General features: G+C 38.3%; 1 pseudogene; it reads left to right on the forward strand.

Moving 5' to 3' along the window:
* Positions 1-993: 993 nt before the first annotated feature.
* LOC140593743 (NLR family CARD domain-containing protein 4-like) lies at positions 994-22527 on the forward strand (annotated as a pseudogene).
* Positions 22528-22849: the final 322 nt, after the last annotated feature.

Raw genomic sequence — 22849 nt, forward strand, 5'->3', positions numbered from 1 at the left:
GAAGCTGTCATACTGGGAGGCACTAGGAAGGATTCCCGAGCGGAAGCTATACAGTCTGACTGAATGGCACTATAGTTTATATGGGGTGCGTGTGTGTGTGATGTGTGTGTGTGTGTGTGTGTGTGTGTGTGTGTATGGTAGGTTAAGCTTGTCTTCATTGACCTATCCCCCTTCTTAGCATCTCCATCTCCCACTGCTTCTCTGCCAAATGACACCTCTCCCACTTCAGGTCTGGGAGGAAATCCAGCCTGTAAACTAATCACCTGCGGGAGCTGGTAGCTATTGTGTTACTGGGTTCTCACCCAGGAAACTGCAGAACATACCCAGCCCCACCCTACCCTCAAGTATCGTTCATTTTGATAGAAGATTTTGGTAACAGATTTTGTGTAACACAAAGAAATTTCAGATCTCAGACTCATACATGTTGGGCCAATCTTTCTGAATAAGGGGGATTTTTCCCCAAATTCAAAATAGTCTTAAAGGTGAATGTCTGCCTTACCTGTGTAGACCAACTTCTCTGTGTAGATCATCCCTGTTGTCTGGAACAGGAGCTGTTGTGGTGTGAAGCTATGGGCCGCAGGAGCTTTGCTCTACTTGACTGTAATCTATGATTACTTTTCATTCACAATTGATTTCCCATCAGGCTCTGCCTCACTTGTCATCCTGTGGAGGAAATTTCGTACCATTAAAAAAATCTAGAATCTTTTGCACAGATAATTTTTGCCACCTTCTCAATGAAAGAACCCCTTCCATAAGATTCTGCATGGTCCCTGGGACTCTATTAGCTACCTTCTGCGTCAGGAAGCTCACCAGCTCCTCTTGATGGCTATTTCTTTGCACTGATCTTGCAAACTGGTTGCCCATGTGCTGAGTTTGGCCTACATATTGTGTGGAATTTTCTTTTGAATGTTTGTCAATATTTTGTTCTTAATTTTTATAATTTATTTTTTGAGTAATATATTCTCACATGATCCAAATTATAAACAATCTACAATGAAGTCTTCTTCCCGTTCCCATCCCCTTCATGATTCTTCTCCCTGGAGTTGGCAGCATTTTGCGATTGGGAGATTGCAGTGTGAAAATACAGGACACTCATTTCTATTGAAAAGTGTAAGTCTGGCAACTGCATGCCCATCTCCATTTGGTAACAATCAGCTTGAGCTTCCTGAGATGCTCTTATACTCTGTGGACAAGACACACCATCTCCATGCGGGCACAGCACCCACCTGTTCTACTTCTTGTAATAATATTATCTTCCTGAACCTTGTTGACATTTGAGTTTGTAATCAGTGCTCATTCATTCTTATAGCTAAAATCCAGTGCCCTGTCATTTCTACCCAAGGTTGGTTTCTATTTCTGCCCTCCATGTCTCTTCAGAATCTTCCTAGTTTGTCCCTTTCTTTGCTGAATAGTGGTGTGTTGTATAGATGTGCCACAGTTTATCTTATCACCTCTTAAAGACATGTAGGTTATTTCCAGCTTGTGTGATTATAAATAGGGCTTCTATAAATGTTCATATGAAGGTTTTTGTATGAAAATAAATTTTCCTCACTGGATGTTATACTATATGCTGGCAAATTGAATTTAAATAAAATATTTTTAAAAAAAGAAAAGACGTTTTCCTTTTTTTTCGAGAGAGAGATCAGGATGGGGAGGGAGAGAGAGAGACAGAGAATCTTAGGCAGGCTTCACACCCAGCACAGAGCCCCACATGAGGCTCAATCTCACCACCCTCAGATCATGTCCTGACCTGAAATCAGGAGTTGGACACTTAACTGACTAAGCTACCCAGGCATCCCTGAAAATAAGTTTTCAATTCACTTAAGTAAATACCTAGGAGTGGGATTGTTAAGCCATTTGATAAGTGCTTGTTTAACTTTTTAAGAAACTTCCAAGCTATTTTCCAGTATGTATCATTTTACATTTCTAATAGCAATGTATGAGAGGTTTAGCTGCTCTGCATTCTCACAAGGACTTAATATCCTTTGTGGGTTTTTTTTTTTTTAAAGATTTTACTTATTTATTAATGAGAGACACACACAGAGACGGGGTGGGGGGTGGGGGCAGAAACACAGGCAGAGGGAGAAAGCAGGCTCAATGCAGGGAGCCCGATGTGGGACTCAATCCTGGGTCTTCAGGATCTCGCCCTGGGCTGAAGGCAGGCGCTAAACCGCTGAGCCACCCGGGCAGCCCTCCTTTGTGAGTTTTTTAAATTTTGTCATTCTCTAACTGCTCTACAATAAAAACAAAAACAAACAAACAAAAAAACAAAAAACAAAAAACAAAAAACGGGTAACACCAAGTGCTGAGGAGGATGTGGAGCAACTGGAATTCTGGGTGCAGTGTTATTTCATCATACTTAGCTGGTAAAAGGTGAAAAAAGTTTTCATAGGCTTGTTTGCCAACTACATACCTCTTTGGCAAAGTGTCTAAGTTCTCACCCATTTTTTAACTGGGTAATTTATCTTCTTCATGTTGAATTTTGAGTGTTCTTTATATATTTTGGATACAGGTCCTTTGTCAGATAAGTGATTTGAAAATATTTTCTCCCAATCTGTAGCTAGTCTTTTCATTCTCTTAATGGTATCTTTCATAGAACAAAAATTTTAGATTTAGTTGCAGTCCATATTTGCTTGTAAAATCATGCTTTTGGTGTGATTTCTTTTTTTTTTTTAATTTTTTTTTTATTTATTTATGATAGTCACAGAGAGAGAGAGAGGCAGAGACACAGGCAGAGGGAGAAGCAGGCTCCATGCACCGGGAGCCTGATGTGGGATTCGATCCCGGGTCTCCAGGATCGCGCCCTGAGCCAAAGGCAGGTGCTAAGCCGCTGCGCCACCCAGGGATCCCCTTTTGGTGTGATTTCTAAGAAATTTTTGCCTAACCCTAGGTCACAAAGATTTTCTCCTACATTTTCTTCTTAAAGTTTTACATTTTACATTTAGATTTATGATCTATTTGAGTTAACATTTATATAAATTATGATGGTTAGACCAAGGTTCATTTTTCTTGCATATGGATATCCAGTTGTCCTATTTTTATTGAAATGACTATTCTTTCATGTTTGAATTGCCTTTGTACTTTTGTCCAAAATCATTTGAGTGTAATTATGTGGGTGTATTTCTGGACTCTCTTCTCTTATTGATTCATCATTTGGCAACATCCTTAGTGACTGTAGATTTCAGTAAGTCATAAGATTGAGTAATGTTGTTTCTCCTTTATTCTTTTTCAAAATTGTTTTTTATATTCTAGTTCCCTTGTCTTTCACCTTGTTTATTTTATCAAAAATTCTTCCTGGAAAAATTTTTAAAAAATAAAAAAAATAAAAAAAATTCTTCCTGGGATCTTGATTGGAATTACATGAAATCTATAGACCAATTTAGGGAGAATCAACATATTTATTTGGTTGAATCTTTCAATCCATGAGCATGGTTTCTCTTTCAATTAGATTTTTAAAATTTCTTTTATCATCATTTTGTAGTTTTCATCATGTTGATCCTGTATATGTCTTATCAGATTTACACCTAACTTTTTCATTGTAAATAGAATTTTAAAAAATTGGTTGCCATTATTTATTGCTACTATATAGAAATGCAACTGATTTTTGTCAGTTGATCTTATACTCTACACCTTTGCTGAACTCACTTCATGTCACCTCCAAGAACAGGTTTATGTCTTCCCTTCCAATTTGCATTTATTTTATTTTCTTCCTTTATTGCACTGATTATGACTTGCAGCACAATGTTGAATAGGAGGGGTGAAAGAAAAATCCTCCCTTGTTCCTGATATGAGGAACAAAGCATTCAGACTTTCACCACTAAGTATGATGTCAAAAGTAGTTTTTTTGTAGATGACTTTTATCAGGTTGAGGAAGTTCCATTCTATTCTAGGTTGTTGTGAATTCCTATTATGGATGGATGTCAGATGACATCAAATGTTTTTCTAGCCTCAATATAATTGATCATGCAGCTTTTCTTCTTAGACTGTTAATATGTTGAATTATATGGATTGATAGTCAAATATTGAAACAGCTCTGCATTCCCTGTAGGAAGCCCACTTGGTGGTAGTATAACATTCTTCTTATATATGGCTGGAATCCTCAGTAACATTTTGTTGAGAAGTTTTGCTTCTATGTTCCTGAGTGATATATTGGTCTGAAGTTTTCTTTTGCTTTATGTTTTTGGTCTAGGTTTTGTATCATTTAATGACAGCATCATTAAAGAGCTGGGAAGTGTTCCCTCCACTTCTACTTTCTGGAAGTGATTTTTTTTTTTAAGATTTTATTTATTTATTCATGAGAGACACACAGAGAGAGGCAGAGACACAGACAGAGGGAGAAGCAGACCCCATGCAGGGAGCCCAATGTGGAACTTGATCTCGGGACTCCAGGATCACGTACGTCCTGAGCTGAAGGCAGACGCTTAATCGCTGAGCCACCCTCTGGACGCCACTTCCAGGCGTCCCTCTGGAAGTGATTTTATAGAAATGGTGTTATTTCTTCTATGAATGTTTGATAGCATTTGCAGGTTAAATTATCTGTGTCTGCAGATTTCTTTTTTGGAAAAATTTAAACCATAGATTCAATTTTCTCTAAGCACAGTGTTAGTTTTAAATTTTGATATATTTTCATTTCTATATTTTTCAAAACATTCTCTAGTTTTCCTTGATGCATGCTTCTTTAGAAGTCTATTGTTAAATTTCCAAGTGTTTGGAGATTTCCTTGTTATCTTTCTGTTATTATTTTCTAGTCCATTTCTGCTACATTTGGAGAACATATTTTTAGCTAAAGAATACACCCATCTCTGGCCAAAAAAACAAAAACAAAGCATTCCTGTGTTTCCATGCTGCTGAAAGAATGACTTTCACATAGGTGACCTTTGTATAGTCCAGGAGATTGGATAGTGAGTTGAAAGAATAGCTCTCTTTGGCTTTTTATAACTCAAGGTCTACAGAAAGAGCATGGCAAGATCTCTGTGCAATTGCTCTTTACCTTCCTTTCAGTCTAGTAATCTATGTTTAAATCAAATTAACTTCATGCCTTAATGTATTTCCTTTCCAATGTTTTGCAGCTGAAAGTCTGACAAACCTGAAGAAGATGAGTTTACTTCATATGACCCACTTGTCTGATATCGGGAAGGGAATGGATTACATAGTAAAGTCTGTCAGCTGAACCCTGTGACCTTGAAGAAATCCAATTAGTTTGCTGCTGCCTGTCAGCAAACACCGTGAAAACCCTAGATAATTGTTGCCTGCATTAACTGAATGAGAACAGTGTAAGAGAACATGTGATACTTTCATGCTAATGCATGCTAAGTCTCTCAAATGAATATTTAATTTTCAGGGAAACTGGAAAAGATAATAAAGATGTCCAGGTAGTACTTAGCCTGTTTTTAATGATATTCTCCATGACTTAAATAAAAATTTATTAAAAATGGAGAATTAGGAGAAAATTTCAGAATAATTGAAGATATTATAATTTTAAGAGATGGTGAAGAGAAAGTAAACAAGATATAGGTAATTGAAACTTGGCACATGTTCTGTTACATAATAACTGCCTAATAAATATTTGGATGACTGGATAAATAAATGATTGAGAAGCAGAGAGAGAATTTCCTTAAATGTTCTCAGGCTGTCCAGTTCTTACTAATTGTCCTGTTAAGATGGAATTAATGTTAACTCCGTTAACATAAGAGTTGAGTCTTTTGAGTTCCCAGAGGGTATACATACCAAGTACTGAGAAACCCCTCCATATATCTAGATAAACTGGATATGTTCAATTCATATTTTTAAATTTATATTTTAAGGAAAAGATGGTCTAGCCCTCTTAAAACAGAATATAAAACTGTTAGGAATCTGTAAAGACTACTAAGGAAATCATTTGTATGCTAATATAAACCAAAAGCTAGAGAAACCCATGATCAGAAGAGGTTGTCTAGCCTCTACTAGGACAACAATGATAAGTACACTCTTTCTTTACCTGACCCTGGGGAGTGACAGATTTAGAACTAAATATGGCAGCTGTACACTTTTTGAGAGAAGTTCCTTTTTTTTTTTTTTTAATGTTAAAGCACCAAACCCCAGAAGTTACTTTCCTCTAAGACAAGGGTTCATATGATTGATTAAAAATAATAATAGCTACAGCAACTGCCAGCTCAATCAGTAGAGCATGTGACTCTTCATCTTGGGATCATGAGTTCAAGCCTCTTATTGGGTGTAGAGCTTACTTAAAAAAATATTTTTTTAAATAGAAAAAATTAGCAAATATTATAACAAAAGTTCATATCCATGAAAAACTTGACTTCTTTAAGTGGAGATTTTTCTTATCAGTTTGATAGAAAAACTTCATTTATTCATGAGACATAGAGAGAGAGGCAGAGACATAGGCAGAGGGAGAAGCAGGCTTCTTGCATGGACCCTGATGTGGGACTCAATCTTGGGACCCCGGGATCATGCCCTGAGCCAAAGGCAGATGCTCAACCATTGAACCACTTCCTTCTTTGATAGGAAAAACTTCAACTAGATTAAGCAACCATGATATGTATCTAAAGTGAAGAAAAGAACTAAGCAGTTGTTAGCTAGACTGATAGTATTCTATGATTAATGCTTACATGTAAACTACTTTTCCATATTTTTTACCTCAACATATTTGTGTCTTTGTCAAGAAATTACATCTCTTGCAGATAGCATGGAGTTGAGTCTTGCTTTTTGAAAAAAGAAATCCAGTCTTATTTCTGCCTTTTGATCAATGTTTAGTCCATTTACATTTAATGTAATTATTGATATAAATATTTTCATCTGCCATTTTGCTATTTGTTTTCTATTTTTCTCACCTGTGTGTTTTTTTTACTTTCTAAGTTTTTATTATCAACATCACAACTATGACATTACCAAAATCATCTAAGCTGAAGTCAACAAAAAGTTGCTTATCGCATCTGCTTTTTGTTATTTTTGTTGTTCCTTTGTTTCTCCTGCATGATAAGGGCATTTTAGAATTGGAAGCAATCTCACATTTTATCTACTGCAACTTCCTCATTCTAAAGATGAAGACACGGAGGCTTGGAGAAATGGAGTGACTTTCCTATAATGACATAACTATATTTTATGCTGCATTAGGTTTTATGTGAACTGAAGTTTATTAGTCAGAACTTAGGACTGAAATATCTGTCCATTTAGTCACAGCCATGGGAGCTCAGGGTTAAATGCAGCCAGATAACTTTGGGAATAAATAATTTAATTAATCAGGTCAAATAATGGTTTGTATATTATCAACAAAGAAGATAAAGCCTTAGCATTCTAAGGATATTTAAAAATCCATATGTAGTTCCCTAAAAGGCTTTTTATTTTGGATTGAATTTTTTGTCCAGCTCAGAATCTTCACAATTTGGCCAAACTGAGCATTCTTGACTTATCTGAAAATCACCTGGAAAATGATGAAATGAAGCTCTACACAAACTGAGTAGGAATGACAATGTAGCCAAAGTTGGATACTTGAATATGGGTGCTGGATAGTCAGAAAAACATTGCTATTTGTTTTCTATTTTTCTGACATCTGAGATGTGATGTTTCTGGACCACATGTGCCTTACCAGATGTCCTTTAAGGACATTTCTTAAACCACCCATAAGAAGAACAGGCCAATGGCTTTGAGTCATACGCCCATTGCACCTGAGGTTCCCACCTGTTGCCTACTTCTAGAGAACTAGTGATGAGAGTAATTGATATTAAAGACAAATCTGCTTAAGGAGTTAGTGATACAAAAAAAAAAAGGAGTTAGTGATATGGTTTTAAAATGTGATAGCGATATTATTATGTTTTTTTTAAACTGATACTGAGATTTGCTTTAAAATAATTCAGAAGGAAAAGAATTAGGTGAGGATGAAGCAAGCTTGTCTGATCTGATGTTTGTTGAAAGTTGGCTTATTAGTAATATAGTTTCATTATACTATTCTGCATACTATTTGTATGTCACTGAATATTCTTTAATACTTTCCATAAAAATACTGACCAAAACACAAGTAGATTCTCATCCCATGATGAGTGGGCTGCAGAGAAAAAGACCATTCCTTCTCCCACATCCCTTAATCCTTCATCAGTTTCGAGATGGATTCAATTCCTGAACTGCTCTCTGATTCTTCATGTTGATAGGCTGCACATCCTGGAACAGCTAACTGTGCTGATGCTGCCCTGGTGGAATGACATATGAGTTAGCCTGACCAGGCTGTTGGAGAAAGTGGAGGCCCCCCCCTCCAGTTTGTCAAGATTGGGCTGAAAAACTGGACACTCAAGATGCCAAGATTAGATTCTAGGTAGGTACACACACACACACACACACACACACACACACACAGCCAAGACAAAAGGAGTTAGCCCTAACAAAGCTCTTAAGTTGCTTTTAAAAATTAATTGTGTTTATATACCTCCTCTCTATATTTTCTAAATATTTTATTTTTAAGTAATCTCTACACCCAATGTGGGGCTTGAGCTCACAACCCTGAGATCAAGAATCACATGCTCTACCACCTGAGCCAGTCAGGGGCCCCACCTTCACTTTTTTATACAAATATATTTAAGGAGAGTTCACACACTCTAAGGAGTAAAATGACTTAAAATACTGGCCCATCTTCAGTTTTCTAAGCATTGGATCTATAGTATTAAAGGAAAAACTTTTCCATTACCTGACAAGGTGTATTATGTTAGGAATCACTCTTGCTAGCCTTAAGTGTCTGAAATTCAGCAATGCAGGGTGCTGGGGTGTCTCAATCGACTAACCATCTGCCTTTGGCTCAGGTCATGATCCTGGGGTCCTGGGACTGAGCCGAGCCCTGCATCAGACTCCCTGATCTGAGGGAAGCTTGGTTCTCCCTCTCCCTCTGCCTCTTCCCTCTGGTCGTGCTCTCTCTCTCTCTCTCAAATAAATACATCTTTTAAAAAATGAGATTCAGCAATGCCTCTCCAATTTTGGGGAATTTTTTTTTTGGAAATATTTTTAAGGAATATCTGTTGGGTGTTCAAAACATGTAAAGCTAAGTACAACTTTATCTAAATGGGATCACTGAATATTTTCAAGCAACTGTGAAATATTCCCAGAATAGAGATATATAAATGATTAAAGATCTCATCAGCTTCAGGCAGTTGATGGAGGGTCTTCATGCACTCTGTATTAGTTATCAATTTCTGTCCAACAGATTACCCCCCAAAATGATGGCTTAAAATAACTATAAATATTATCTTAAAATTTCTGTGGGTGAGGAATGTGGGAGCTGGGTAGTTCTGGCTTAAGCTCTGTCATGAAGTTGAAGTACAGATGTAGGATGTGGCTGCTGGAGAATCTGCTTTCAAGGTGGCTCCTCAGTGGGTTGGCGGGTTAATGCTGGCTCTTGGCTGAAGGCTTCTGTTTCTCATCCCTGGACCTTTCCATAGGCTGCCAAGTGTCCTCACAATATGGTAGCTCACTTCCCTCAGAGCAAGAGATCTAAGAGGGAACCATTTGGAAGCTGCAATGTCTTTTATGATCTAGTCTTGGGGAGTCATTTCTGCTTTATCCTACTGGGTTACCCAGGTCAGCCCTATCCACTGTGGCAGGAAGTGGGGGCAGGGTAGACAATATAAGGGAGTGTATACTAGGAGATGAGGATCATTGGCACCATTTGGAAGGCTGACTAATATATTAAGGACTGGTGAAAATAGTTTTGACTTCATTTCCCTCACAGATTATCTAGGATATATTTGTAGTATATTGTGAAACTTATAATTTTAGCCATTTTTAAGTGTACAGTTCTGTGGTATTAAGTGCATTCACATTCTTGCACAACCACCATCACCATTCATCTCCAGAACTTTTTCATCTTCCTTGACTAAAACTCTGTACCCATTAAAAACTAAATCCCCATCTACTCTTTTAAAAATCTTTTCTCTTAGGAATGCATAAGAGAGAAGTCCTAAAGCTCTAAGTCCTAAGGCTCCTCAAGGGTTTTTGCCTTCCCTAATGATGCTTCAAGTTCTGGATCTTTTTCCTCTTAATTCCTAACTCCACCTCCATCTCCTCTACCCACTCCCTTAACCCATCAAATCATATGATTCTGGGTGTCATTCTTACAGGTCCCTCCTCTATTCTGGGTGATATTGGAGGTGGCTTCTGTGACCAGGCTAAGTAATTAGCTAATAAATAATCCCTGTTGGGTAACTTCATACCTTAGACAAGTTGGAAAGGATGTGTCTTTTCAAGGAGACCACTGGAGAGTGCATAGAATTAGAATCATATGTTGGGGAGGCATTTTTAGATGGAGGCCTTTTAGCATCTTTCAAATCCTTAAGTAGGTAGCTGGCTGATTTGCTCACTTCTCAGGCTGGCCAATGAGACCAGAGAAGGAGATGGCATATTTAGTGAGAAAAGAACTGAGCTAGGGAGTAATCTGCCATTTGACTTGAGTTGCCCAAGTGCCTTAGAGCCTTCATATGTAAATGAGAAAAATAAGCGTAGAAGGCAGGTGATTCTTGGAAATTTAGCTGTTAACAATGTACCCCCAAATGCAAGTAAAAAAAATTACAAAGGAACAACTAAATAGTACTACTTTATTCTCAAAGTATTTTGAAGAAGAATTTGTGGAATTATCACGACATCCCTAATAAAAGATAACGTTATCCATGTTTTATAAAGAAGCAGAGATGTAAGGTTCACAATGGAGCCTCCACTTACCTTCCTCTTCACCTTCCTCTTCTGCCATGCCTCCCTACCTACAGGAGGTCCCTTGCTCATGGATTTCTTGCTGCTTCCCAAAAATGCCTTTGTACGTGCACTTCCTTTAGAGTGCCCTTTAGTCCTTTTAAGAGCTAACTCAGGGACGCCTGGGTGGTTCAGCGGTTGAGCATCTGCCTTCAGCCCGGGGTGTGATCCTGGAGTCCCGGGATCGAGTCCCACATTGGGCTCCCTGCATGGAGCCTGCTTCTCCCTCTGCCTGTGTCTCTGTCTCTCTCTCTCTCTTTGTCTCTCATGAATAAATAAAATCTTAAAAAAAGAGACCTAATTCAAATATCTCCTCCTTGGTCACATTTCCATATGTTCTTTCTTCTGCACTCTCATATGTAACTTAGACTTCTGCTTTAAGCCTCTTGTCCAGAATGTTTTCAACTTTTTTTTTACTATGACCCTCAGTTATAAATACATTTTATCTCATGATCTAATACATACACATTAGAAAATCTCACAGAAAGTAATTATCTTATGCTGGGACACAATGTTATTTTCTATTCTTTCCCTCCTATTTCACTTAAAACAGCTGCTGATTGCAACCCATTACATTTATTTCATGTTCCTCTAAAGGAAAGGATACCCTGCAGCTTAGAAAAAACACTACCCTAATCCATATCCTGCCCAGGATATCAGCCTAGATCCAGGGCTTGTTTCCATGGTCGCTTCTGGCTCACTCTGCTCCCATGTGTCTCTGGATTTGTGTCACCTTGCCTCCTGCAGTGGTTCCTTTCCCTCAAGTGACTTGGATGAGGAGAACAGTCACTTGTCAATTTCAAGAAGGCCCCAGTATAATTACCGATATAGCAAGTATACTGAGTGCTTGTGGGTAATTGTGAAGGATAACTGTGATAGTTCTGAGCAGCAGATTAAAGATAATATTGGCACTTCCATACTCTCAAAGGGAGGTTAGCCTTTTCTGCCAATTCAGGCTCCAGCTGTCTGTAAATGGCCTTCCCCTCTCCTATTTCCATCTCTTATAGTCCCCTATGACACTCCCACGGTCCCCAGTATCATAAGCCAATTTAGGCATCGACATTTAATGATGGACATGTGTGATAGACGCAAGAGTGAAATGAAGAAAGAGTGTAATGAGAGACAGATTCTCTAATTAAAGAAAGCCTATGTGGACGTGAGGTGTGAAATTAGATTCAGTGGTTGGGGTGTACTTTCCAGACAAAATTCTAAGCCTGGGTTATCCTTAAATTTCCACATTTCCTGTACCCATACTCAGGATACTGGGGAACATCACACAATTTGGCAGATATGTATGCTACAAATTCATAGCGACAAATTTAAACAAAAATATTTAGAACTGAATGGTAAGAAAACACTATGTACCAAAACTTGTGGCAGGCAGCAAAAGCAGGGCTTGAATAAAAATTCTCATAGCCTTAAACATTTATATTAGAGATGACTGAAAATTAATGTTTCTAATGTAAGAAGCTAGAAACATCAGCTCCAAGAATAGTATACCTAAGAAAATAAGTCAATGAAATAGAAAATAAAAATACACTAAAAAGATTAATAAAACTTGAAGGTGGTTCTCTAAAAAGTAATAAAGTAGATAAAAGTCAAGCAAGACTAGGGCGTTGGCTGGCTCAGTGGGTAGAAAATGTGACTGTTGCCCTTGGGGTAGTGAATTCAAGCCCTGTGTAGAGCTTTAAAAAAGTCAAGTAAGACTAATCAAGGAAAGATAGAGTGACATAAATGATTAGTCAAAATGGAAACAGGCACGAGTATTTGTAGTAGCTTTATTCCTTATCACCAAAAATTGGAATCAATTGAGATGTCCTTCAATAGGTGAATGGATAAATAAACTGTAGTACAGCTATAAATAATAGTATCTTATTCAGTGGTAAAAAGAAATGAGCTATGAAGCCATTAAAAGCCATAGAGGAAACTTAAATGAAAGATGCAAGTCTGAAAAGGCTACATAATGTATGAATCCAATTACATGATATTTTGGAAAAGGCAAAACTCTTGTAAGAGTATAAAGTTCAGTGACTGTGGGTATTTACCCAAAGAAAACAAAAATACTAATTTGGAAAGATACATGCACCTCTATGTCTATTGCAGCATTATTTACAATAGCCAAGATATGAAAGCAACCTAAGTGTCCACTGATAGATGAATGAATAAAGATGTGCTGTATATACACAGTGGAATATTATTCAACCATAAAAAGGAATGAAATCTTGCCATTTGAAACACTATGGATGGACTTACAGGGTAGTTATTATGCGAACCGAAATAAGTCTGAGAAAGACAAATACCATATGATCTAAATCTAAAAAATAAATGAACAGACAACAACAAAAAAATAGAAACACAGTCATGAATACAGAGAACTGGTGGTTACCAGAGGCAAGAAAGATTGGAGGACAGGTGAAATATGTGAAGGGGATTTAGAGGAACAAATTTCTAGTTATAAAATAAGTAAGTCATGGGGATGAAAAGTACAGCATAGGAAATATAGTCAATAATAGGTAACAAATGGCAACTACTCTCATCATGATGAGCATTGCATAATGTATATAGTCATCTAATCACTATGTTGTACATCTGTAACTAATGTCAGCTATACTTCAATTTAAAAAAAGTTCAGTGATCGTCAGGAGCTCAGGAGGATGGGAGGAAGGGCTGAGCTGGTCAGCGCAGGGGATTTTTTTTAGGACAGTTCAATTATTCTGCATGATGTTGTAATTGCGCATACAGGACACCATGCATGGTTGAAACCCATAGAACTTTATAGTGCAAAGAGTGAGCCTTAATATATGCAAAATAAACAATCATTTAGAGGGCACTTGACTGGCTCAGTCGGAAGAGCATGTGACTTGATTTCAGGGTTGTGAGTTTGAGCCCCACATATGGTATAGATTACTAAAAAATTAAATCAAATAAAAAATCATTTAGGAGGTCTGGGAAACTGGAGGATGGAATGAAGAATGCAAAACATTCTAACAGTATTACAAATTGTGAAATAAGCTCACAGGGAGCTTATAAGGGAAAAAGATGGTGCCCTAAATAACTTTGGGAATGAGTGGTCTGTAAAACTAAAGGAAAAAAAAAAAAAAAAAAAAAAAAAAAAAAAAAACACCTGTACATAAGCGCTATATTCTGATAAAGTTATATTCCATTGGGGTACAGGTTAACAATTTTGATACTGCTATATACATTTCCACTGGAATGATTAAGTAAGTGAATGGCAGATGGTGGGAGCTAGGTTTCTCCTTGCTGGAGTAGAAATTTACAGCAAAAAGAGGAGGCTAGTATAATCCATGTGGTTATGGATTAGAATGGGAGACATCAGTATGGACTCATTTCATGTTTACCTTAATATATATGGTTACATATAGAAAAAAAAATACTGTGAGATATTAGAAAATAAATAAATAAATATTGGTCTCTTCCCCCAGATCCTAGCACAATGCCTGAAACCTTTTTAGTTTCTAAGTGATAAGAGCACTAGGGGAGCATCTTTTGCTCCAATGTAGTGATTTTGGGTGGGCTCCTGGATGGCTCCTGGATAGGGGGCTGGTCTCCAGAGAGACCAAGCCATGATTAGAAGCTTGGAATTTTCATCCTCACACCTCATCTTCCAAATAGAGAGGGGCTAGAAACTGAATTAGCAATTGATCATGCTTATGTGAGGAAGCCTCCATAAAATCCTAACAGCACAGGGTTAAGGGAGCTTCCAGGTTGGCAGACAAATCCATACCGGGAGGGTGGCACACCTCAAACTACATGGGGACAGAAGCTCCTGTGTTTGGGATCTCCCAGACCTTGCCCTATATAATTCTTCATTGGCCTGCTCATCTGTATCCTTTAGTACACTTTAATAAACTGATAAATATAAGTGTTTCCCAGAGTTCTGTAGCTGCTCTAGCAAATTAATCAAACCTGAGGAGGGACACATGGGAACCTCCAATTTGTAGCTTAATGAGACAGAAGTTGTGGATAACCCATAGACCTACCACTTGTGATTGGCATCTGAAGGATGGAAGCAGTCTTTGGGACTAAGCCCCTAACCTGTGGGATCTGACCCTATTTCCGGTGGATAGTGTTAGAATTGAGTTATCTTGTAGGACATGTACTTGGTGTTGCACACAATTGTGTGGTGTGGGGAAAAGCCTCCACACATTGACGGCCAGAAGGGTCTGAAGTGTTCCGTATGTGCAGTAAAGGAGACACACAGGAATAAAACAGGAGATAGAATGAACTGAGTTTTTCTTACATGTGTACATATATTCTTTGCTCTGCCAGCTGAGAGGGTCTAGAATCAATGATACTTCGGAAGCAACAAGCACTCAGCATACCTAGCTCTTGGATTCTAATACCATTCTCTAATAAAAGGAACCAGGGCACTTTGACTAAATGGCTAATTCTAGGATGAGGGCAGGAGATGTATAAGCCTAGAGCATCCTGTAGTCCCAGAAAAGTCAGGAAGTGCTCAAAACAAACAAAAAACACCCACAATAATAGAAGAAAGTCAAAGTGACACAGGAACCAACTAAAAGAGCCCACCGTAAAGCTGAACAACTGGAACAATTAATAAAGCTGCACTGGATTATATCCCAAAGCATAAAAGAATTATCCATGAATCCATACTGATTATTATTGAATAAATGAGTAAATGGTGGTGGAGATAAATCTCCCATGCAGAACCACAAATAATTATATAGATAAGTTTGCCCACAAGAAAGTAGAGCATACCTCCCACTACCTAAGTGTAGACTGCACACAGTGACTTCCTCTGTGGTAGTACAGAAAGGGGAGAGAGTGACTTTACAGAAGATAAACTGAATACCACCTTAGCCAGGTGATCAAGGTCAACTTTAGCAGGCACAGATCATGTTGATAGTATGTACCCTGGACATATAATAAAAATGACACTTTATACATCTGTGATCTTCCTCTCCCAATTTCAAAACCACAATCTAACCATGAGAAAAACACCAGACAAATCCTACAAAATACCTGAGCAATACTCCTCAAAACTGTCAAGGTAATAAAAAACAAGGAGAATCTGAGAAATTGTCACAAGAGGGGGAACATAAGGAGACATGATGATGAAATGTATTGTGGTATCTCAGATGGGATCCTAAAACAGAAAAAGAACACTAGTAAAAACTACAGAAATCTCAATACACTACAGAGTTAGGTTAATAAGGTATCAGATGCCTGGGTGGCTCAGCGGTTGTGCACCTGCTTTTGGCTCAGGTCATGATCCCGGGATTAGGGATCAAGTCCTGCATTGGGCTCCCTTTGAGGAGCCTGCTTCTCCCTCTGCCTATGTCTCTGCCTCTCTCTCTCAGTCTGTGTCTCTCATGAATAAATAAATAAATCTTTTTTTAAAAAAAGTTAATAAGATATCAATCAATACTGATTAATTGCAATGAATATATCGTGTTAATGTAATATGTTAATAGGAGAAGCTAACTATGGAGTGTATGGGAACTCTGTGTACTATGTTTGCAATTTTTCTATAAATCTAAAACTGTTTTTATAAGAAAAATAGTTTGTTTAAAAATATCAAAGACGGGTGCCTGGGTGGTACAGTTGGCTAGGCATCTGACTCAGATTCAGCTTAGGTCGTGATCTTAGGGTTATGGATCAAATCCGTGTTGGGCTCTGAGCTCAGCACAGAGTCTGCTTGAGACTCTCCCTCCACCCCTTCTACTTGCTCTCTATCTAAAGTAAATAAATCTTTTCTAAAAAATAAAAAGCAAAAAAGGAGTTATATTATAGATTAATCAGAACTTTATTTAATTTTTAAAAAGATTTTATTTATTCATGAGACAGAGAGAGAGAGAGAGAGAGAGAGAGAGAGAGGCAGAGACACAGGCAGAGAGAGAAGCAGGCTCCATGCAGGGAGCCCAATGTGGGACTTGATCCCAGGACTCCAGGATCACGCCCTGGGCTGAAGGCAGGCACTAAACTGCTGAGCCACCCAGGGACCCCCTGATTAATCAGAAATTTAAAAGATACGGAAATCCATCAATTGTGATACCAACAAATTTGAAACAGACATGTTTTTAGAAAAGTTAATTTCCCAAACTGATTCAAGAATTAGGAGAAAACTGGGATGCCTGGGTGGCTCAGTGGTTGAGCGTCTGCCATTGGCTCGGGGTATGATCCCGGGGTCCCGGGACTGAGTCCCTCATCGGGCTCCTTGCATGGAGCCTGCTTTTCCTCCTTCTACCTGTGTCTCTGCCTTTTTGTGTATCTCATGAAAAAATAAAATCTTTAAAAAAAAAATAACTAGGAGAAAATTGAGGCAGTTGGGTGGCTCAGTCAGTTAAGTGTCTGCCTTTGGCTCAGGTCATCATCATCCCATCCCAGGGTGCTGGGACTGAGGTCAGCATTGGGCTCCCTACTCCGTGGGGCATCTGTTTCTCTCCCTCTGCCCGACCCTGGCTAGTATTCTCTCTCATTTGCTCTCTCTCTCAATAAATAAAATCTTAAAAAAAAAAAAAAGAAGAAAAGAAAAAAGGAATTAGGAGAAAATCTAAATATTCTATAAATATAATATAAATTGAAGATATAATTCAACTTTTTTCTATAAAGAAAAAAACTAACCCAATATGTATTTTTTGGCTAGTTTCACCATTAGACAAACCTCCAAGTTATAATTGTTACAGGCAAGATCAACCGGTGGATGCTAAAATCAGTGGGTAAAACTTCAAGAAGAAAGAGAATATTAGTATCTCACCCATGATATTTATCAATTAAAAAAGGAAAAATTACAAATTTACAATAGAAACCCTGGCAGACCCCATTCTGAACAAGAGGTAGACTGAAAGACATTCTGTGGTCATGGACTGGATGACTTAATACTGTTAAGATGGCAATAACTCCCCAAATTGATCTACAGATTCAGTGTAATCCCTAACAAAATTGCAACTGACTTCTTTGTAGAAATTGATAAGCTAATTGTAAAATTCATGTGGAAATTCAAGGAACCCAGAATAGCTAAAACATTCTTTAAAAAATATAAGAATAAAGCTGAAGAACATACTACTCCCAATTTCAAAACTTACTACAAAACTACAGTAATCAAGCCTGTACGGTGCTGGAATAAGGGTAGATATATCCGTTGAATAACCACATGCGAGAGAATGATTTTGGACCCCTACCTCATATCATAAAAAAAGTTAACTCAAAATGCAACCCTGAATAGCCAGGGGAATATTAAAAAAGAAAACCAGAGCTGGGGGCATCACAATGCCAAATTTTAGGTTCACAAAGCTGTGATCATCAAGACAGTATGGTACTGGCACAAAAGCAGACACATAGATCAATGGAACAGAACGGAGAATCCAGAAATGGACCCTCAACTCTATGGTTAACTAATATTCGACAAAGCAAGAAAGACTATCCACTGGAAAAAGGACAGTCTCTTCAATAAGTGGTGCTGGGAAAATTGGACATCCACATGCAGAAGAATGAAACTAGACCATTCTCTTACACCATACACAAAGATAAACTCAAAATGGATGAAAGACCTAAATGTGAGACAAGAATCCATCAAAATCCTGGAAGAGAACACAGGCAACACCCTTTTTGAACTTGGTCACAGCAACTTCTTGCAAGATACATCTATGAAGGTAAGGGAAACAAAAGCAAAAATGAACTATTGGGACTTAAGATAAAAAGTTTCTGCACAGCAAAAGAAACAGTCAACAAGGGCAGCCCCGGTGGCACAGCGGTTTAGCGCCACCTGCAGCCCGGAGTGTGATCCTGGAGACCTGGGATTGAGTCCCACGTCCGGCTCCCTGCATGGAGCCTGCGTCTCCCTCTGCCTGTGTCTATGCATCTCTCTCTCTGTGTGTCTCTCATGAATAAATAAATAAAATCTTTACAAAAAAGAAAAAAAAGAAAAAAAAGAAACAATCAACAAAACTAAAAGACAACCTACAGAATAGGAGAAGATAACTGCAAATGACATATCAGATAAAGGGCTAGTATCTAAGATCTATAAAGAACTTACTAAACTCAATAGCAAAGAAACAAACAATCCAAACATGAAATGGGCAAAAGACATAAACAGAATTTTCACCAAAGAAGTCAAAGACATAGCCAACAAGCACATGAGAAAATGCTCTGCATCACTTGCCATCAGGGAAATACAAATCAAAACCACAATAAGATACCACCTCACACCAGTGAGAATGGTGAAAAGTAACAAGACAGGAAACAACAAATGTTGGAGAGGATATGGAGAAAGGGGAGCCCTCTTGCACTATTGGTGGGAATGTGAACTGGTGCAGCCACTCTGGAAAACTGTGTGGAGGTTCTTCAAAGAGTTAGAAATAGAGCTGCGCTATGACCCAGGAATTGCACTGCTGGGGATTTACCCCAAAAACACTGATGCAGTGAATCACCGGGACAGCTGCACCCGGATGTTTATAGCAGCAATGTCCACAATAGCCAAACTGAGGAAGGAGCCTCGGTGTCCATCGAAAGATGAATGGATAAAGAAGATGTGGTTTATGTATACAATGGAGTATTACTCAGCCATTAGAAACAACGAATACCCACCATTTGGTTAACATGGATGGAACTGGAGGGTATTATGCTTAGTGAAGTAAGTCAATCGGAGAAGGACAATCATTATATGGTCTCATTCATTTGGGGAATATAAAAAGTACTGAAAGGGATTATAGGGGAAAGGAGTGAAAATGAGTGGGAAATATCAGTGAGGGGACAGAACATGAGAGACTCCTAACTCTGGGAAATGAACAAGGGGTAGTGGAAGGGGAGGTGGGTGGGGGGATGGGGTGACTGGGTGACGGGCACTGAGGGGGGCACTTGACGGGATGAGCACTGAGTGTTATGCTATATGTTGGCAAATCGAACTCCAATAAAAAAAATAATTTAAAAAATGCATCAAAGATCTAGTGGCACTTGGGTGGTCAAGTGTCCAACTCTTGCTTTTGACTCAGGTCATAATCTTAGAGTCCTGAGATAGAGCACTACATCAGGCTCTGCCTTCAGCAGAGAGTCTGCTTCTCTCCCCCTCTCTCTGTCCTTCCCCCTGCTCATGCTCTCACTCTCTCTCTTAAAAAAAAATCTAAAATATAAATGCATCAAAGATCCAAATGTAACAGCTGAAATTATAAAATATATTGAAGAAAATCTAGGAGTAAATCTTCATGACTTTAGGTTAGGCAAAGTCTTAGATAAGCAAACACAAGTAAGAAAAGAAAAAAATAAATTGGACTTCATCAAGATTACAAACTGTTGTACTTTTTTTTTTTTAATTTTTTTTTAATTTTTATTTATTTATGATAATCACAGAGAGAGAGAGAGAGAGAGAGAGAGGCAGAGACACAGGCAGAGGGAGAAGCAGGCTCCATGCACCGGGAGCCCGACGTGGGATTCGATCCCGGGTCTCCAGGATCGCGCCCTGGGCCAAAGGCAGGCGCCAAACCGCTGCGCCACCCAGGGATCCCCCAAACTGTTGTACTTTAAAGGGCATCATCAAGAAAGTGAAAAAAGAACCCACAGAATGGCAGAACAACTTTACATGATGGCAAATCATGTATCTCATAAAGGACTACTGTCTAGAATATATAAAGAACTCTTACAACTCACTGTTAAAAAGATAAATAACTCAACTTTTAAAACAGGCAAAGGATCTGAATAGACATTTTTAAAATTTATGAATAGATATTTCTCCAAAAAATATATATAAACGGTAAGACACTTAACTATAGGAAACAAACTGAGAGTTGATGGAGGGGAGAAGGGTGGGAGGATATGGTAATTGGGTGATGGACACTGAGGAGAGCACATGATGTAATGAGCACTGGATGTTATATAAGACTGACGAATCACTGAACTCTATCTCTGAAATTAATAACCATACGTTAATTTATTTAAATTAATATGTGTTAATTAAATTTATTTAAATTATACATTAATTAAATTTAAATAAAAATTTAAAAATCACCTGTAAAAAAAAAAAAGAATATGTAAAAACCATCAATAAGCCAGAAAGGATGCTCAAAATCATTAGCCATCAGGGAAATGCAAATCAAAGCCACGGTGAAACCCCTCTTCCCACCCACTAGGGATGTTTATGATAAAAAGGACAGATAATAAGTGTTAACAAGGACTTGGACAAATTAGAACCCTCATATCCTGGTCATTGCAGTGCTTAGGAAAAGATTCCAGCTTTATTTATTAAAGATTTTACTTATTTATTCATGAGAGACACAGAGAGAGAGGCAGAGATATAGGTAGAATGAGAAGCAGGCTCCCTGCAAGGAGCTTGATGTGGGATTGATTACAGGACCCTGGGATCACAACCTGAGCCCAAGGCAGATGCTCAACTCACTGAGCCACTCAGGCTTCCCCCATTCCAGCTTTAAATTGTTAGATTCCATTGAGGTGGTAAAACCTGCTGCTAGGAGAGAAGGAGAAAAGCTGTCCTTTAGGGAAGAAGCCTTTCATACAGACATGAGAAGTGGCAACCAGCATTTTTGGCTGAGTGCAGGCCATACTGGGAAGCAAATGGGAAAGAGGCAGAGGCTGAAAGGACATGAACATGAGGTCCAAGAGAGCAGTGAGAAAGCTGCTTACAGGGAATAAAGACAGGTTCCTTTAGGGACGGAGGAAGAGAGGAGAAAGTAAGGCCCAGTATGAGTTAGGGGGGGCACAGGCTTAAGCTGGTTTAACAAGAGACCCACCTATACCATGGCTAACAGAAGACACAATTTTGGTTCCCTCTTAACAGTTCAGAGGTGAGCAGTCCAGGCAGGTGGGTGTTGCGCCGTGCAAGCTTTCAGACCCAGAAACCTACTTCTCTGACTCCTCCATTCCTTAGGCTATTATCTTGGACTTCATGTCTAGAATATCCACCTTCCCTTTGTAGGAGGTGCCCTATTCTGTAAGGAATGGAGGAAGTTCCATTAGGGAGTATTAAAAAAGACAACCCCCAAAACCCAAGTCTTGAGATACTGAAAGAGGCTTGCTTACTCAAGTTTAAGGTTAGGAACACTCCATACCCAAGAAACAATAGAGTGTTTGCTTCTCAAGAAGAGGCAATGACCTAAGATTGATGAAGTCTGACTCCAGTTTTGAAGAACTGAGACAAATATTTACTACCATCTTACATCTCAATTTTAAAGCAGTCTTCCATTACCTGGAAGAATCAAGAAAAGTGAAAAAATATTTAATTCATTTATATTGGTTTGCTATACTGCTACTAATTACTATCTATCAGATTTCCTTACACTTTAGGAAAAATATAACTTGTAAATATAATGAAGCAGATTCATTCATAATCGATGCCCTACCAATAGAGAATTCTAATTTCTTTCTGCAGCAAAGCACTGGTCCAAACATAGCCATTTCTATTAAAGAACTGTTTCACTTTCAACTAACATACTTACTTCTACTTTTTCACCCACGTGCATTTTTTGAAAAGAATCCTCTGAAAAATTTCTAGCAGTTGGATTTGGTGGGAAATTGTGTGAGCAGTGACGGATGGCTTGCCTTCATTAATATATTTCAGAATCTCAAGCAATTAGTTTTTTTTTTTTTTTTTCACTTCAGTACTACAAGATTTTTGCCTGATGCAGCATTAGTCAGGAAACTTAGCCATGTGTGGTTGAAGTTAACTTTTTGCAAAAAGGTAGGCTTGTTGGGTAGCAGTTTGATGACGCTGATATTAGTGTTATTAAGGTGTTTTTAAATAGTAACTTAAATAAAGGCCATCCTGAGCCCGTGAATGCTCTGGGGACCCCCATTACTTTCAACCTAGTTACCTAAGAATCTTTGCTTATCCAGTGCAAGAGTCTGAAAGTATGTGGCAATCCATTATATAACCTAAAAATTATCCTTCTCAACAGTGTCTGCCTAATTTGCCCTTTCCAAATTTTCTCTTCCCTTCCTGATATCAGGATGACATGTGACATCATGACCTTTGTAACTGGCCAATTCCATGGAAATTTACTTTCTTAGTTTCATCATTAAAAAAAAAAAAAAAAAAAAAGGAGAAGGATGTCAGGAAAATGAGACCAAAGAAGAGGAGGAAGCAGGAGGGAGTTTCATTTGATGACATGTGCAGTATTTCTGTCTCATTACAACAAGT

The sequence above is a fragment of the Vulpes vulpes genome, chromosome 8, assembly GCF_048418805.1.
Source record: "Vulpes vulpes isolate BD-2025 chromosome 8, VulVul3, whole genome shotgun sequence".
Lineage (NCBI taxonomy): Eukaryota > Metazoa > Chordata > Mammalia > Carnivora > Canidae > Vulpes > Vulpes vulpes.